Below are 19,354 nucleotides of genomic sequence, written 5' to 3'. Positions count from 1 at the left end.
GCTTCTGAAGCCTTTTAAATCAATTAACTTTATTTTTGCTTTTAAAAAGCATTTCTAACATTAACATTTCCGATATGAAAGGGGCGGAAAAATTCTAAGGACATTTATATACATACCATCCAATTCTTATGTATCTCCATGATGCCATGACTGACGAGAAAATTCTAAGAACATTTACATGCACGCCACCAAATTCTCATGTATTTACATTTCTAACATTAACCTTTATTTTTTTATATTTATACCAAATCTCTGGCGTCATATCAATGATACTCCTATTTTTAACTTTCTAATATTATTTATTTATTATTTAATTAAATCAAGTTAAAATGAGTTGAAAAACGATCGAATGAAAGTTTATTAATATTCGGCTCATATATAAATAGAGCTTTAATTTATATTCAACTCATTTACTCAAAGAATGAATCGAACATGAGTTGCTTAATGAGCTGATATGAGTTGTTCACGAACGATGAATTTTTTTTACGGCCCAATACATTACATCATCACAATACATAACATATGATTTTGGTTGATTATCTCCAACATAAGTCTAATGAAGGAGCTTGAAACATTGTAAAGCCCAAACAACAACTACAACTCTAACAATAGTTTTAAAAGAAGTATTTCACCGTCTCCGCCATCGATTACAAACAAGGTGATATCCACACTATAAAACTAGTTTAGAATCTCCGCAACAACAGAAACAAGAGAGTTGGTACTACCTTCCTATATTTTCATCAAAACAACAGAAACAAGAGAGTTGGTACTACCTTCCTATTTTTTCATCAAAAAGCAGCATCAAAAAGCAAATTTTCTTGCCCCTATGTAAGCATCAACGTCCCAATAAAGAAAGAAACACGACAAACTTTGTTGGCTTGTGTTTCACTGCCTCCTTACACTTGATCATATGAGGGTTGGAATGCAGTTCAATTTGGAGGCGAACAGCTGTGACAAGTTCCTTCGGCACTCAGGAGCGGAAACAACTTTTATCTTTTAGAGCGGGGCAAAATCACCAAATGCCTTTTTTTTTTTATAGGAGACGTGGTGGGGGAGGTAAAATGACTAAAGAAACTGCAATTCTAAAGGTGCAATTGCCCACCATGGATAAGTTGGTTCCGCCCTTGTCTGCATCAAGTTCTCTTAGCTAACACAAACAATAATTACTTCACATCGTCTTTTTTCTGTGCAACGCATGTGAGAAAAGGAATGCCACAAGGTGGAACGATAACAGAGGAAAAAGATTCAAACTTATTAATACTGAATTCAAAATGATACATACGAGACTTGCGACAAGAAATCACAACAATACAAGCATAAAGACACGACACATAGACTCCAATAAGGGTAACGGTAGCGAGTGGGGGTGTTGGCGACAGCAGGGCTAGGGTCGATGGTAGGGAAACAAGGGAAGGGACAATAGATTTGACTGTAGGGAAGGAGGAGCAACAAGTAGACGAATGGTGAAAGGAGTAGGGGTCGACTGTATGGATGTTGAAGGTGAGCCGGAGGGGAAAAGCAAGCTAGCAGACTATGGGAAGGTGCGGAGAAGGGTTGGTGGTCTGCTGAAGGTGAGACGAAGGGAAGGCAGCAAGCTAGCTTCTAATGGACTGCGTGAGAGAGGGGCTGCAGAAAAATAAATACCTCATTGTGGTCGAGCTGCAACCGAGAACCACCTGGACCATTAGAGATGGTCACCCCATCGGACGAGTAACAACCGAAGCACCCATATAAAGAGAGGTTTAGTAAATAACATAGGTAAAGAAAAGGATAGCAAAGAGATATAACATGCAAAGATAGGAATAGAAAATGAAATGAATTATAATGAGAAAGCATCAAGAAAAGAAATTAAAGAAATTAAATAGGAAAAGGTTACTGTAGTAGCTACAGTATCAAGGAAAAAAAAGAATTAAATAAGAAATGGAGCCCATGATTACTGTAGCAGCTATAGTAACACGCCTGAGAAACTATGGCTACTACAGTACCGCAGGCGATGAGCTCCCGCTTCAATCTCCTAGGGAGCTTCAACTTCATCCGTCAAAGCTTTTAGAACAAAAAAATTTTGCAGGAAGGTGACTTGAGTAAAGGCAGATACTAGAAAATCCTAGACTATGACTAATGTTGGGCTAGTTTTAATAATAAATGATACCGGAGAAAAAAGACCACAACCATCACAAAAAACACAATTATTATTTACTGAATCAAAAAGGGTACAAACAAGACCCTTGCAACATAAAATCACCACAACAAATAATAATACAAGCATAAAGACATAATACATAGACTCAAATAAAGGTGACGGTTGTAGATGGGGATTTGGCAGTAGTAGGGAGAGGGAAATAGGGCCGGTGGTAGGGAAGGGGCAACATATTTGATTGTAGGGAAGGGGGAGCAGAAATTTGACAAATGTTGAAAGGCGTAGGGGTCGACTGGCGAGAAGTTGGAGGTGAATCAGAGGCAAACAGGATGTTGGCAATATGTAGGAAGGTGCGGATCCTGGCAATCTGTGGGAAGGTGTGGAGAAGGGTTGACAGTCTGCTGAAGGCGAGTCGGAGGGAGCGCAGTAACTTGGTGATTGATGAACTGCGTGGGAGAGGGGTCTGTGAAAAGATAAATGTCTCATCAGAATCGAACTGGAGCATCACCAGAACTCTTCGAGACGGTCACCACCTCAAACGAAACCGTCGGATGCAGCCCCTAAAGGGAAAGAACGACTCAAAGGCAATATTTGAAATCAACAATCATCCAAAAACCTCCTCTAATCTCAGAAAAAAGCACTTATAAAAAGAGGGGGTTAGTAGATAGCATAGGTAAAGAGTATGATAAGAAAGAGATATGATAGGCAATGAGAGGAAAAGGAAATAAGTAGAGAAAGAAATTAATTATAATGAGAAAACATCAGGAAAATAATGGAAAAAAAATTAAATAGGAAAGGGAGATCACGGTTATGCTAACAGATACAGTAACGCATTTGTGGTACTATAACTGCTAAAGTACAATGAGCGATAAGCTCCTGCATCATGGAATCAACAACCTTAATTAAGGTCAACCGTTTGATTATCAAGCAATGGACTCTCATACATTCCCTTCGACAAGTACAATTTCTTCGCTACTTTCATCATCAAGCCCCTAATGTTCATCCTCTTCACCCTGAACATGCAATGCTTTTTTTTAAAGGAACCTCAATTGATTTGTGTCCTTATTAATTACAACTTAAAACTTACAGCAATAACACCGATAGGACATAGATGTACATATGGGTTTGTTTTCACATCATGAGTGAGTATTTGATTAAGAGGTTTCGCCACAAAGAGGGTTCTAACCTATAGCAAAGATGCCTAACAAAGTAGAATTTGGAGATATTTGGCCTAAAGAGAGCTGTGGCAACAATTTTAGGCTATCAACGCAATTTTTTGACCCGAGGAAAATCAACTATAGGGTTGAGTTTGGCTATGTAACTTTGTAAGCAAAAATCACAACTTTCAGAAGTATCCAAATGGATTTTATGGGCAATCGGTCATACAAGGAATCCTTCAACCTGTTCAAATCACATAGACTTCATGTCATTCTAGTTCATGAACATCTACTTGAGCTTGAAATAGAATTCTAAAGTATTCTCATCAACTAAACTACCCAGCTTCTAACATTCTTGGTATTTATTCTATGAATCTAGTCATAATCAACCGATAAAAGCATTCTAAAAGTAACTTTTGCATTTACTGCCGACAATGAATGGTATGCTTTATTTTCGTCTCTGCTGAGTTTGTATGGATCCCCACCATGCGGCAGCCCCACCTTCGAGCTTACAGGTTTCCAGCTTCACCGCTTACTATTATGAATATCCATACACAAAAAAAAAAAAATCAACAAAATTCAATATGCTCATAGAAGAAAGGGAGTCAAACTCGAGTTTGTACACACATTAGATTCCTGTGGTTCAGGTCACTCAACATGGCAAGAAGAGGGGATCAAGACTCAGAGGAGTTTGAGTTATCAATGCGATCCTCACATTGAACCCAGCATCATCTGCCGACCTGTTCAGGTAGAAAATGGTAAGTCTCATTCCAAAACTGGGCGCTCTCGCATTGGTTGTGTGCACATTTTCTGTATTTAATAAGTCAAGGACCTTCGACGCATTTTAAGAGTTCGTTGATCCTGCTTTCCAATTATGAGATCTTCATCTCCATGCTATGTCCATCTCCTATCCCGCCAATCATCACCCAAGCTCTCCAGGCTCCAATTCACGTCCCGCAACCCAAGTCTCAAGGCTCTCATTAAAATTGATGTAGAGAGGAAGAGATGAAGCAAATAAGTTGATTGAGGAAGATGGATTTCCATCAACAAAGCTGTTTCATTCTGAATCTATCAACAAAACACTATTCTACATTTTACTCTAAGTCACCGCCCCCAACCTAACTAGCAGACTCTACTGTTAGAAGAACGAGCAAACCAAAAAGCACGGTTCCAATGCCCAAGCGAAAAAAAGAGAAGGATACCTCACAATTTAAATAAATAAATAAATATAAAAGAAATGAATATAAGTGCTCGAATGCATAGCACGTTGATTGAAAACAATATAAAGATTCTAAAGATAATAAAATGACTTCAATAAAGACTATAGAAAGTTCGCCAATTGGTGGAAAAAAAAAAATCATCATTCGTATCATCGGTATAATAATCATTGGTATCCCAAGTGTTTGACGCAAGCCAGTTGAATAAAAGCATTATTCGACAGCAGAAGAGGTGACAATACTCAGAAAAGCTAACTATAGAAAGCCATATTTTCAATACTTAAAAATTCATTGAATCTAAACCAATCAGGCTAGCAGGTGAATTGTGTTGACAATAATACAATTATTTTGACAAGAAACTTCTAACAATCAACAAATAATCAAACCCGAAATGAGTACGAGTAATTGATCAAAATCGCATAGGAATTTAAGTTTGAACTTCTGTTGATAATTGCATGTGAGCTGAACAAGTCTTCTAGAGAGGAAAGAGGAGATATAGTAAGTTGGGTGCAGAAAGAGAAGCTATAAGTAAAGAAAAAGGAAAGTAGCGATAAGATTGAAAAGTAAAAAGAAGTTAGAGAAGATAAGAGCCTAGCATAGAAGAAGAGCCTGAGATAGAAAGACTTAATGAAAAATCTTCACAGTAATTAGGAAAAACATCATCTCCTAGGAAAGAACTAGAAAACCCACCACCACCTTTTACCAAGAACTTCAAAAGCATAAATTAGACCAACAGATTTCCACTTTCTTAGAAATGTTCAAAAAGCTAATTATTAATATCTCATTTGTTGGATTTTTAGAGCATATACCGAATTATATTTAATTCATGAAATACATCCTTAATAAGAAATAAAAACTAAGTGGTTATGAGACTATGGCTTTAACTGAGTGCAGTATTATCTTTTAGAATAATACTAAAGAAAAAGGAAAGTGGCGATAAGATTGAAAAGTGAAAAGAAGTTAGAGAAGATAAGAGCCTAGCATAGAAGAAGAGCCTGAGATAGAAAGACTTAATGAAAAATCTTCACAGTAATTAGGAAAAACATCATCTCCTAGGAAAGAACTAGAAAACCCACCACCACCTTTTCCCAAGAACTTCAAAAGCATAAATTAGACCAACAGATTTTCACTTTCTTAGAAATGTTCAAAAAGCTAATTATTAATATCTCATTTGTTGGAGTTTTAGAACATATCCAGAATTATATTTAATTCATGAAATACATCCTTAATAAGAAATAAAAACTAAGTGGTTATGAGACTATGACTTTAACTGAGTGCAGTATTATCTTTTAGAAGAAACTTTCACAAAAACTTTAAGGATCTAGATATTTTCATTATTCCGTGTATAATAGGTAACAAGTTCTCTCAAAAAGTCATGCGTGACTTGAGAGCTAACATTAATCTCATGCATTTTTCCATCCTCAAAAGATTATGACTAGAAGATGCTTAAATTACGACTATAACCCATCAGTTAGTGGAAAAATTTTTGACTTATCAAATAAAGGGTTATAGAAATTTCCCTCATTAAGATAGATAAGTTCATCTTCCATGCTGGGATACAGAGGAAGATGTTGAAATTCCAATAATTTTAAAAAGATCATTTCTTGAAACAAGGAGAGAAAATATGAATTTACAAAAAAAAAGAAGAAATTAAGTATAAGAACACAAGATTAAGAAATCACTTTTGGAATTTATAATTCAATTTAAGCCACTATATATCCTCCGGAAGATTGTTGTGAAATTGAGAATGACAAATTGCAGTAAATACTAAACAAAGGTTTTTAAAAGAATACATATATTTAGAAAGATTCAAATTTAGGATTGACATTAGATAATTTAGTAGTGGAATATTAAAGAGACAATTTGATCCTATAGAAAAACCTTAAGCATAATTTTGGTATTATCAAGCTGAGCACAATAAACCTAACACTTTTTGGTAAGCAAATCAAATGTTATATCATAGTATTTTGTTATGTGTATTCCATTATTTGCATTGTTTGCTTTTGAATTAAGTGTGTGCTTTATGTTGTCTTAGAAATTTTTTGTTTGTGTGATTTCTGCACTAAGCGTCATCGTGCTCACACAGAGAGTCACAGCACTAGCACTATTGCACTAGGTCTCCATCCATGTGGCTTTACCATATGCCTTTCATTCAAATCTATTGAAGTATCGCAACACTACCACCCCATCGTCATAATACTATGACTAAATCACGGGTGGTCGACTTGAATTTTTACACGAAATGTTAGGTTTTTCAATGTTCTTTAATAGTTATATTTGTCATTTTAATTGACCCAATACAACACACCCAATGTCACAATGCCCATCTTAACGCCATAGTGTTCATCCTGATTCTATAAATATCCCAGCTTTGCCTCTTTTAATCTTCACGCAATCCAATCCAGACCTAGTCATCGTGAAGAAGCTTGAGAGTGAGAGACAGGCTGGGAGAAGAGATTCTTAGGATTTAAGGGCATTTCATCTTGCTTTCCTTCTCTTTCTTCGTATTTTTCATGTCGATGACAACAATTATGTAAATCCATAACTATCAAACGTATAACAAATTATTAGTGTCAAAAATGTTGATCCTTGATAGAGGATTCCTAAATACTAAGAGTAGGGTAAGAATCATAATGAGAAGGGCATAGAAGGATTTTAGCTAGAAAACCAAAATTGTCTTTCTCCATATCGACCATGAATTCTTTGTTAACATACAAAAATAATCGAACGATAAAGTTTTTATTCAAGGTGAAAAAAAATAGATTTAGTTCTATCATGTTCAATGTACTTTTTCCCTTCCTATTATTCCTGAAGATCAATAGTCTCTGTTTATGTCTTCTGCTTTTGATATTATTTATAAACTTTTCGACCGATTCATACGCCTAATTGCGGTTTAGAGATTTAAAAAAAATGATAAATTTTCCTACCACGGCTCTTAATGTGGAGTCCAAGGCTTGACACTACTTTATTTCTACAAAACTTCTGCCTTTGATCAATATCAGTGAAGTGGCAAGAGATAGAGATATCGGAAGTGTTTTATATTTTTCAACATAAATTATCATCAAGGGAGGGACTACCATAGTACTTGTCCACCCGTCAGTGATCTTTGCTTTATGTGCTAGTGAAAGTAGGGAAGAGCAACTTCATCCAAGTCGAGCTATGACTAAGGATACTTTAATTTCATATGAGAAGACTTCCTTTGAGAGATGTGAAAGTTCCTCTAGACCCACCCCTTCATGAGCCCAACCTTTAACTTCTATTTTTTCAATCTCCTAGAGGTTAGACACCTTAAGCAACGATATTGTCTTTATCCAATGGTGACACAAGACATGGGCCAAAGATTTGATTTCTATATTAATTAGCACTGGCGCCAGTATGAGTACTAAATGCAGTTCAATTCATCTCTGACATAAATGATCCAAAACTAGCAGCTAAAAGTCAAACTCGGCTTACCCCAATTTTCTAGTGCACCACCCTTCCGGTGTTATGAGGATTTTGTGCAACCCATGGATCAAGGTGTCGACGATGAAGATGATGATGAGGTCGATAATGCCTAATAATCCAATTATTCTGACTTCACTTTGGTTTGTGCCTACTGATTTTATGGATGTTTAAAGTTTGTGTTATGTTAGTTTGGTAGATTAATGTTATGTATTAATTATATCCCTACGGTTATCATGCTATGTGACTTAATTGTTTCATGTTATTTTATATTAGTTTTATTTCTAGTTGGTACTTCTGTGTGACATGATTACATGTTCTTGCATATTTATCCTTTTTATCTAAATTTTAGAATTTCAAATAAAATGGCAGACTTAACTAAGATTAATTGTTTAAGGGACAAATATTCATTAAAATTTGGATTAAACATTAATTCATTAATAACTGAACGCATACTATACATGGCAGAGTTTTATTTATTGTTGGTACTTTTGTGTAAAATGATTACATGTTCTTGCACATTTATGTTTTTTTATCTAAATTTTAAAATTTCAATTAAAATGGCAGACTTCACTAAGATTTATTGTTTAAGGGACAAATATTCATTAAAATTTGAATTAAACATTAATTCATTAATAACTGATTGCTTACATTATTCTTCTATATATGGATTCTTAAACTAATTGTCTACATATAAAACTAATTCATCAAATATATAAAACTTAATAACTATCAATTTAAATAATTTAATTAAATTAGTATTTTTGGACTTACAATATTTTGAATTAAAACTGGAAGTGATTGAATAGTTGACTTACGTTGTTTATAAAGTCATTTGTAATGACAACTTGATATGATAACACACTGGGAATGGCGATATTTCAACTGTCATACGTTCAGTTCCAGCAAACTACAATATTAAAAATGTTCTCAGAGGTCCGCAACATCAAGCAAATCACTACATCCTGTCACCCTCACAAAAGAAAAATAGGCCAAAACCAACGGCAGTCGCTTGTTTGAACGCATTCAAATAAACAAAATAACGCAATATTTTGATGGAATCTAGCTAGCATTTTGAGGAACAATAACAAACAGAGAAACCAGATTGCCAAGAGTGACCAAGCAAGTTGGTTTCATTTTTATTTTTTATACATAACCAACAGCGTCATACACACATACAACATAATTCTCCTCGCACGCTGTAGATTGATAAGGGTTATCTAACTTGTCATAAGAAAATTTCAGCACATAGATTCTAACCTCATTTGATCAGAGCTTGCTGGAGATCGGGATGGCACGGGGCTTAAGCTTTGCCGGAACCACCTCCTTGGGAGCAATAATAGTAACCACGCCATTCTCCACCTGCGCCCTAATCTGATCACCCTTAATACCATCCGGAAGAGCCATCCGGAAGAGCGAAGCGCCGCGAAAACTCCTCCTTCTCCGCCCTCTCAGACAAGTGCCAGAGTGCGTCCTTTCCCTCCGCCGATGCGGAAGAGGCCGGCACGCCCTTCACGTTTAACACGTTGCCTTCTTCAAGCTGCACCTTGATTTCCTCCCGCCCAAACCCTAGAAAACGAAGAGCAGCTTAGTATTTTGCCTGGTAATAGGGAGAGTTGAATGAGGTCGAATACCTGGAACATCAAGGCGAATTATGTGAGCAGACGGATTCTCAAGCCAATCGACGGCCGGCAATCCGGATCGCCGTAGGGCCGCCGGGCTCCAGAGTAGACGCCGTAAGGGATCAGCGAAAAGAAGGCCGGCCATATTTTGTTTTCTCTTCTTCAAACTCGCACGTTCGGCATAAAATCGCGCGGATAGAGATGCTCTGTTGTTCATGACAAAGAAAAGAAGATTCTAGAACAAGCTGGGACTGTGTGGAGAAGAAGAGTGTGGAATGTGCCGCCGGAACATTCCGGAGTGTAAGGGGTAGTGTACAAAAAATTTACTTCCAAAATTATGAAATTTTAGATATCTAAAATTTGGTTTTTAAATTAATAATTTTTAAAAAAAATCTATGCATAAAAAATGAATTTTAGTTTTAAAATTTGATAATTTTAATATTTTAATATTATTTTAAAGATTTAAGCACAAACATGTAAATATTTATATATATTTTTTATTAAATATGACAGTGAATTAGATGACACATCTAGGGTTGTAAATAAGTCAAGCTTGAGCGAGCTCAGGCTTGACTCATGTTCAGCTCGTTCGAAACTGCTAGTGTACAGTACATCTCATTAAATCAATAAAATATTTAATTTGAGCACTAAAAATAATGATTAATAATCAATTAAATGGTAAGTATGTGCTAAATTTTGAAATTTTAAAAACAATTGGAAATTCTATTTGTATTTATCCCAAAAATTACAAATATACTACCAAAATAATCTTCTAAATTTTAAAATGTTTGAAGCATAATTTGAAATCATTAATTAAAGATCAAACAGCAAACAAAATCGTAAAAATCATGTGTTTTAAAGTGAATTTGAGTATATTTGTAAATTTTCACAAAATTACAAATTTGCCCTTCTCATTATTAAATTTAATAAATGAAATAACTAAAATAGGAAGTCCTAACCAATTGATTTGAATTTCACCAACAAAAAAGAAATTGATACAAGTCATTTTCACTTTAAAATGAAAGTAATTCAAACAAAATGGCAAATGTACAAATATGCCCTCTTACCCTAAACCCTTAATAACTTCTACCAGAAAACTCCAAATTGAATAAGATTTTCACCAATAAATCAACTTTACATATAAAAATCAAGATATTCAAAAATATTTTTCATTTAATCATTTTTAATAATTCCAAATAATAAACTCATTAATAAAAAATTCATATAATTGTTAAAAAAAATGAACTTAAAATAACTTGAGAATTTTTTAGTTGTTTATTGTTTGAGATTAGGGCTGTAAACGAGCCGAGTCTGAGCGAGCTCTGGGTCGGCTCTGTTTTAATAATATCATATTCAATCTAAACATGTTCACAAACATAAACAAACATATAATCAAAAAGCGGAAGGGAGATAGGATCATACATCCCCCCAGCCATAACTTACACGAACAGAGTCGACACTCACAACTCTCATGGTAATTTTTTTGTTATAGATTTTCTAAGTTTTTCTCACTCACAACCCAATGGTGCAAATAAAATGAAGAGGAGCAAGCTTAGGGACCAAAACAACAGGTATCGCATCTAATTATAGTGTTCTGCCTATCACAGAGTTCAACAGACGTGAGCAGGGCATATGTGAGTTTTTCTCGCATTATAAACGTTATGGAACATTACGGAATTCTAGTGTTGAACTTAGACACTATATAGACCACATTCTGAAATTTATTTCCCTTGAAAACAACAAAGAATTCCAACGGGAATTGAAATTACAACAGAACATTAATTAATTTGAGAATTGCAATGAAAGAAATTTATTTCCCTTGAAAACAGCAAGGAATTCCAACAGGAATTGAAACTGAAACAGAGCATTAATTAATTTGGGAATCCTAATTGAAAGAATCTCAACATTCTCTCACTTGGTCCATATAGTTCAACACCACCATATAGAGAAGCAAAAATATATGAATCATGGTGATATGTCCTCTTATAGTGAGTATTATCTTTCATGTATTACACTATATCAAGTCTCACAATACTAGCCCATACAACTTAATGAATAAACCATATGTCTATTCCAAGTCCAAACCAAATGAGATTTCTCAAAATAAATGAATGAATAAATATGTGCACAAAACCATATGAGAAAACATCAACTGAATTAAGAGTTTCATTACAACAATAAATTTTCGTCTAATGTAAATCACATTATGGAACCAAGTGTCATTCGTACTACATGATCCTTAAAATTCTTTAGTGGCATGCCTTTAGTCAAAGGATTAGTAATCATCAACTCAGTGTTAACGTGTTCAATAACCACTTTCTTTTCCTTAACACATTCTCTTAAGACTAAATATTTGATGTTGATATGTTTACTTCGACTTCCACTCTTATTGTTCTTAGTCATAAATACTGCAGCTGAGTAATCACAGTACAACTTTTACGAGTAATCACAGTACAACTTTAATGGCCTTGAAATAGAGTCCACGACTCTAGGCCCAGATATAAAACTCTTCAACCATACACCATGCGATGTAGCCTCAAAACAGGATACGAACTCAAATTCCATTGTGGAAGTAGCAGTCACGGTCTGCTTAGGGTCTGCTTAGCAATCAAGGTCTGCTTAGCACTTCTCCAAGAAACAGCTCCACCAGCTAGCATGAAAATATAACCAGATGTTGATTTTCTTGAGTCAATGCAGCCAGCGTAGTCTAAATCGGCCAATCACCTCCAAATTATTAGTTTATTTGTAAATGAGCATGTAGTCTTTTGTACCTTGAACATATCTCATCACTTTCTTTGCAGCTTTACAGTGGTCGATACCTAGATTACTCTGATGTCTTCCCAACCCAAATGCTATGTCAAGTCTGGTGCAAACCTGAGCATACATAAGGCTTCCAACAGCTGAAGCATATGGAATGCTCTTCATGTGTTCTCGTTCAAAATTATTTTTCGGGCACTGAATCAAATCGAATCTATCATCCTTCATAATAGGTGCCATACTCGGTGAACAATTCTTCATGTGAAATTTCTCTAGAACTTTATTGATATAGGTCTCTTGAGACAAACTCAAAATACTTCGAGATCTTTCTTTATGCATCTTAATGCCAATGACATAAGATGCCTCACCCATATCCTTCATATCAAATTTCATAGAGATGAATTGTTTCACCTCATAAAGTAAACTCCTATCATTAGTTGCAAGTAAAATATCATCCACATACAGTACAATAAAACAAATTTTACTCCCACTAACCTTATGGTATATACATTGATCCATGACGTTCTCTTCAAAACCAAATGAAGTAATAACTTCATGAAATTTCAAATACCACTGATGGGAGGCTTATTTCAAACCATATATGGATTTATTTAGCTTATAGACCAAGTGTTCACCATCACTAGAGGAGAATCCTTTGGTTGTTTCATGTAAACCTCTTCCTCTAGATTACCATTAAGGAATGTCGTTTTCACATCCATTTGATGTAACTCAAAATCAAAATGAGCTACCAATGTCATAATTACTCGGAGAGAATCTTTTTTAAATACAGGAGAAAATGTCTCTGTATAGTCAATTCCTTCCCTCTAAGTGAACCCTTTGGCAACGAGTCTCGTCTTACGTCTCTCAATGTTACCTTGTGGGTCTTTCTTTGTTTTGAAAATCTATTTACATCCAATGGTTTTTACACCATTAGGCAACTCAACGAGATCCCAGACTCGATTAGATGTCATAGAATCTGTCTCATCTCTCATGCTATTATGCCACAAGTCTGATTCCTTATAACTCATGGCTTGTGAAAACGTTTCAGGATCATTTTCGGCTCCAATGTTGTAGCCTGATTCTTGAAGATACACAACATAATCACTAGGTATAGCTGATTTTTTTTCTCTAGTAGACCTTCTTAACGTTGTTTCAACATTCTCCTCAAGAGCATGTTATTCAATTGGATGTTCAACAATACCTCATTGTTCCTTATTTACAACTTGATCTACTTGATCATTATTAATAGCTTATGAAACTTCAGCAATTAGTTGTCTAACACATGTTTTTCCTTGAGGGGTGTGAATAACAATCAATCTATCACTTGACCTAGAGGGTTGAGCTTAACAATAATCCTTTTCTGAAATAATATCTCGAGATTGATCACTCCCACTGATCAAGTCATACTCAAGAAATTTTGCATTTCTTGATTCCACAATCCTAGTGAAACGAAACCGCTGCTTAAAACTAAACTGCACGCGCCAATGGCTTCTACATGTGAACTCATCTTACTTCTTGAATAGATGCATTGTTCACTTCCCACTGGCTTCCTTAGGTTTTGTACACCCTGCAAGGTAAGAGAAACATAGATTGTAGAACCAGAATCGAACCAGAATCAATCCACCATAATGATTAACACTAACCATATTAGACTCATAACAGACGAATGAAAGTTGAGTACCTTTCTTGTCGAGCCAGTTCTTAAACTTGATGCAGTCTTTCTTCATGTGCCCCTTCTTCTTACAGAAGAAATATTTTGACTCTTTATTTATGTCTGGTTGAGGAGGAATCTTGCCCTTTCCCTTATTATTGGCTTGATTCATCTTCCTCTTTCTTTGAGTAGTGAAACTCACTTTTTCATCCTCCTCCATTGTCAGCCTACCTTCTTTTTGGACACACATGGTCAACAACTCATTAATTGAACATTTGTCTTTCTGTGTGTTATAAGAGATTTTGAAGAGTCCATATTGTTGGGGCAGAGTGTTCAGAATGAAATGAACCAGAAAATATTTCGACAATTTAACTTCCAAAGCTTCAAGCTGAGTCGCTATGTCCCTCATGTATATGATGTGATCACGCACGCCTTTAATTCCGGTGAGCTACATGGATGAAAACTGCATAATTAAGGTGCTGGCTAGAGCCTTGTCAGGTGTTGCAAACTACTCATCGATAACTTTCAGAAGGTCCTTGACCTTATTATGTTGCTCGACAGAACCACGGATACCAGCAGATATCTTGGTCCTTATGACCATCACAGAGAGAGATTGGATCGCTCCCATTTTTCATAATGATCAACATCATCTGGAATGTTAATTTCAGTAATGACAGGTGGTTCGTCTTTTCTTATAGCATAATCAATATATATCCATCCTAAGTGGAGAAGAACTCTCTCTTTCCACACCTTATAGTTATCACCCTTTAATTCGGGAATGTCACACTTAAAATCAGAAATGTTCGCAGGTTGAATTATTGCAAAAATTTTCAAACTTACATGCTCAATGTCATGTTTTACCAATGTAAATCATGCTCAAATCGATGAATCTAGTGACATAAAACTTACTTGTGGGCAAAAATTCTACTCAAATAGATTCATCTAACAACTTTATGATAAAACTATCAAATTTTGTTTCTTTTCTTAATTTTTGTGGGTAGATTAAGAAATATAAGTTGATATTTGATCATAATTAATCATACAAATATAACAAAATTTTTATGGGTAGATTTCATTATATCTCCTATGATTAATTACAACTAATGTTTTAATATGATTCTTGAACTTAATATATATAATTTTAATTAATTAAAAATATTGTGATTATTCCATAATTAATTAAAATTATATGAATCAACTAACATTAATTAATTTTTTATTAAGAGCTAAACATTTGCATGCAAATAAAATGAATAACGGTGCATTTTTTTTACTCAAAAGGACATGTCGTTTTCATCAGCGCTCAGACGATAAGTCGTTTGGCTCATCTTCAACCTTCAGTCGGGTCATCTCGACCCGGTTCAGACCCGCGGCTCCGAATGGGAAACCCGACGGTTTCACAGCCAAAATCAATGGTTCAAATCACAAAAAGCTTAGAAATTTTATTTCAAAATGATTTCTGGTTTTATTTTGGATTAACAACATCAAAATTATGATACCCCAAAATCAAAATGTTTTCTCCAAAATCGGGCAATAATAATGGACATTAACCTTAATGTTTCAACCAAGATTTACGCATAAACAGAGTGAAACAGAGTAAGCAAGACAGATGTTAAACTGACTCTGATACCAAATGAAGTAATAATACCATATTCAATCTAAACATGTTCAAAAACATAAATAAACATATTTGAATCGATAAGCGGAAGCAAGATAGAATCATACATACCTCTAGCCATAACTTACACGAACAGAGTCGACACTGACAACTCTCACGATAAATTTTATGTTATAGATCTTCTAAGTTTTTCTCACTCACAACCCGATGGTGCAAATAAAATGAAGAGGAGCAAGCTTAGGGACCAAAACAGCAAGTATGACGTCTAATTATAGTGCTCTGCCCATCACAAAGTTCAACAGACATGAGCAGGACATATGCGAGTTTTTCTCGCATTATGAATGTTATCGTACGTTACTGAATTCTAGTGTTGAATTTAGACACTATATGAACCATATTCTGAAATTTATTTCCCTTGAAACAACAAGAAATTCCAATGGGAATTGAAATTAAAACAGAGCATTAATTAATTTGGGAATTGTAATAAAAGAAATTTATTTCCCTTGAAAACAGCAAGGAATTCCAACGGTAATTGAAACTGTAATAGAGCATTAATTAATTTAGGAATCCTAATTGAAAGAATCCCAACTGGCTCGTGTTCGGCTCGTTTGATAGTGGCTTGTGTTCGAAATAGCTTGTGAAGGGTGTGTTCGTGTTTGGCTCGAATAATATTTTCTGGCTCGTCTTCGGCTCAAAGTAAGAGGAAGAGGAAGAGGAAGAGGAAGAGGAAGAGGAAGAGAAAGAGGAAGAGCAAACCCTAAACTCTCGTCGCCGAAAACCTTTCGTGATTTTGAGAGAAGAAGGAGATGATTTGGAAGAGGAGGAGAGCAGCGAACACAAACAACAAACCCTAAGCTCTCGCGGTTGAACGCCTTTCTCGATTTTGAAGCTCTCGCAGCCAAACGCCTTTCACGATTTGAGAGGAAGATGAAGAGTCAGAAGAGGACTCGCGGTGGAACGCCTTTTGCGATTTGAGAGGAATGATTGGAAGATGACTCACTGCCGAACGCCTTTTGCAATTGAGGAAGGAGAAGAGTCAGAAGAGGAGAGGCAATCAAATGACTTTCGAGATTTTGAACCCGAGAACATTCGAGAGTTAGGGTTTTTTTACTATAATTTATAGGATTTAAATTTTTAAATTTTGATAAATTTTTTTTATTTTAAAAAGTTTTAATTAGTTACAATTTATAATATTTAATTTTATGAATATGCATTATATGTGTGTATATTTATTTATTTATTTCTTTTCGAGCTAATTCGAGCCGAACACGAGCGAACAAATATTTGTTCGTGTTCGGCTCGTTTATATTTCGAGCTTAAAAATTATTTCGTGTTCGGCTCGTTCGTTATGAAAAGAGCCGAACACGAGCTACCGAACACGAGCTATTCGCGAACAACGAGCCAAATTGACAGCCCTATTTAGAATTCCATTACAAACATCTTTGTAAATTTTCAAGGATACATGTAATAATTCATTCTCACTTTTCTCCTATCTACAATATCCACTTATCTTAAAAGATGTTTATGTTCACACATCATCAAATATAGAAATAGGTTATCAATAGAGTTAGTAGATAGATCTTATTTATTTTTTCAGCATTTTTCAAATTTCGACCTAGAGCATGAAAAGATGTAATAACTTTAGTGAAATATGTATACATTTAATTAGCAATATTCTTATTTTAATTCATGAGAATTAGTTCACACTCATGAAGTTAAGTGTTAATATGGGATGGCTTAGCTTCACAGGTACCCTCATAAGTAATACAAAGATGATCCTAATTTTCCTTTCTAGTTTTATAGGTAGAAGCACATATAATTCTCATATTAGAGAGCACATAAATATATGCCATTTAGAATTTAGTTGAGCTAACTCTCCTTTTAGATCCCATTCACTAAAGGTTGGGTTGTCAATCAGGCTCGTTGTTCGCGAACAACTCGTGTTCGGCTCATTCGGTGTGGCTTATCTCTTAACGAGCCGAACACGAACAAATTTGTAAGCTCGAAATGTAAACGAACCGAACATGAACATAAGTTTGTTCGCTCGTGTTCGGCTCGAAAATAAATAAGTAAATAAATATATTATATATACATAATAAATATTCAAAAAATTAAATATTATAATTTTAATTAATTAATTATTTTAAATAAATTGTCATGTTTTATAAAATTTAATTTGATAAATTATTATATACAAATATTAATTTTATGAATATTTATTATGTAGATATTTATTTACTTATTTACTTTCGAGCTAATTCGAGCCGAACACGAGCGAACAAACTTTTGTTCGTGTTCAGCTTGTTAGGCTTAACGAACGAGCCAAACACAAGCTACTTAACGAGTCAAATTGACAGCCCTAACCTCTCCCTCTTACTCCTCTCGTTCTTCTCTCGAAATCCTTTCGGCCGCAACAACTTAGAGTTTGTCGTGGGGTTGTCGTCTCCGTTCGTTTTCTAATATCTACTTGTATTTCGCTTTAGATAGTCGGTGTTGGCTCGATTGCTCGGTATTCTTGCTTGGTCGCTTGTTTGGCTACCTCGGTGTTATCTCTTGTATCTTCTCTCTAATATTTCATATTATCTTCAGGTTCGCTTCTTTCTTATATTTTACTTAAATTTATTTTAGATTTATTTGAATTTTTTTAGGGAAATCTAGCTTTGCAGGGTTTTGGCAGAATCGCAGTGCAGTCTCGCATATTGCATTTATATATTTGTTTTTTTTTTCTATGGATGAGAATATGAGATCTGATATAAGTACTTTGTTGTGAAATTTAGTTCAGCGTGCATTGTGTGGTGAATCATTATGTGGTTCGGCTATTGCTTCTAGATCAGAATTTTTGGTAAACAGTCATTCTCTTGCCTTAAATATTTTAGCAGTATCTTGGTGTACAGTTGCTTAGAGGAGTATTTTCAACACTTGCGATATGTGTTTTTTATTTTTTTTGGTTAGAGCAGATATATGACCAATCTAAGATGTTTCATTTTTTGACATTGTAGACATGATTTCTTAGATTTATTATTTTAGCCGCTGACATTGAAATGAACCTCGCTAAGATTAAAGTTATTGTGAGTTTCCCTAACCCGCAATTTTTTGCTCGTTTGGCTACCTGACTTCATGTTCTACTGTCAGTTAAATGTGATGCATCAGAGGTCATTCTATTTTTTTTTGTAGTGATAAGTTGAATGATTCCAAACGAAATTATTCCATGTATGACAAGAAATTTTATGCTACTGTGAAAGCTCTTAGTCACTAAAGTAATTACCTACTGACGAGTTATTTCATTCATTATACTTATCATGAGACATTGAGGTTCCTGAACAATTAGAACAAGTTGAAAGACAAACATGCTTCTTAGGTTGAGTTCTTTTCTTTTCCTTTTGTGCTAAACAATGAAATTGGGAGTCAAAACAAGATAATTTATGTGGTAAGCTTTAGCCACTTATTGATCATCACCATGTAGTCGAAGTTAACTGGTTTCAAAGCCTTAAATGGCTTGTAAGCCACTCATGAAGACTTTCAAGAAATTTGGAATCATTTCTAGGGGAGACTATATTAGCTATTTCATAGATTGGATGAGCATCAATTTTACTAAAATATAAGGTAAGAGATGTGAGTGAGAGAATGAGAATAATGATATTTCTTTTTATGTTGATTTTTTTCCTTTGTATTTTGATATTCTCTCGCACATTTGCTTGGAAAGAATATAGAAAAAGGACATTAGTTTACATCTTTTGTAGTACCCTACACTAGT

The 19,354-nt window shown here is 34.8% G+C and overlaps 1 long non-coding RNA gene across 1 annotated transcript; it reads right to left on the bottom strand.

Annotated features, from left to right (window-relative positions):
• Window positions 1–1,233: 1,233 nt before the first annotated feature.
• On the bottom strand, window positions 1,234–9,350 carry LOC110028561. Its single transcript, XR_002294436.1, has 2 exons — window positions 9,213–9,350; window positions 1,234–1,676 (listed from the first exon to the last, which is right to left on the bottom strand). It is a non-coding gene; the product is annotated as an uncharacterized LOC110028561 (long non-coding RNA).
• Between the last annotated feature and the right edge of the window lie 10,004 nt (window positions 9,351–19,354).

This window comes from Phalaenopsis equestris, unplaced genomic scaffold (assembly GCF_001263595.1).
Source record: "Phalaenopsis equestris unplaced genomic scaffold, ASM126359v1 Scaffold000513, whole genome shotgun sequence".
Classification (NCBI taxonomy): Eukaryota; Viridiplantae; Streptophyta; class Magnoliopsida; order Asparagales; family Orchidaceae; genus Phalaenopsis; species Phalaenopsis equestris.
This window is presented reverse-complemented; position numbering and strand designations above follow the sequence as displayed.